This window comes from Trichoplax adhaerens, genomic scaffold, assembly GCF_000150275.1.
Source record: "Trichoplax adhaerens TRIADscaffold_327 genomic scaffold, whole genome shotgun sequence".
Taxonomy (NCBI): Eukaryota; Metazoa; Placozoa; class Uniplacotomia; order Trichoplacea; family Trichoplacidae; genus Trichoplax; species Trichoplax adhaerens.
This window is the reverse complement of record NW_002061220.1, coordinates 2,872-3,683: the sequence shown is the minus strand read 5'-3', so window position 1 is coordinate 3,683 and position 812 is coordinate 2,872.

Below are 812 nucleotides of genomic sequence, written 5' to 3'. Positions count from 1 at the left end.
AATAATGCACAGCTACAGCACTTATTAAAGGATAATGAACAACGTCTCACCAAGTTTATTAATACTGCGGATACAAATACCAAAAATATTGATGCTTTACAAAGAGATTATACTACGCTAGTGTAAAAGGTTGATTATCAGTTCCAACAATTAAATCAACGGAATATAGTAACTCAAGCTGCATAAAATACACCTAAAGTTCAATTATTGCAACGTTTTCGTAAAAAAGTCAATACAGTTACGGATAGTCATAAAAAGTCTAACATCCCTGTAAACTCATCTTTACCCGATATCTTTCAATATTCTTAAAATTAGTTCAATAACATTACTGATAAAGATGCTGCGATTAAAAAAGCGAAGCAGTATATTTTTTATTCAAAATCAAACTACCTATGGTAATTACTTTCACCAACAATTGCAAAAGATTATTAAAAAAGGTTTAGGAAAATTAAATTACAAATTCTATGTAGAAATGGGGCTAAATGTTTCATTGATATTTTAAAGCTTAAATTAGATAATAAAATTCTACCTAACGTTATGATAGCTTGTCTGTGCATTAAAGAAGATTTTTAATGTATTGATGGTTTGAAAATCCAAAGTAATGGTACTTGTACTGCCATTAATGTAGAGCGAAAGACATGCTTGAATGGCACAACGTTTACTGAAGCAATGCATCGAAAGACACCAAGTAATCGATGTAAAGGCGGAATAAGAGGCAGAAATATTGCGAGGTAAACTTATTGGTGCTATACGTTACAAGAAAAAGTCGAGTCCAAGACGTTCCAAGAAAAATCAGACACATGCATAGACTG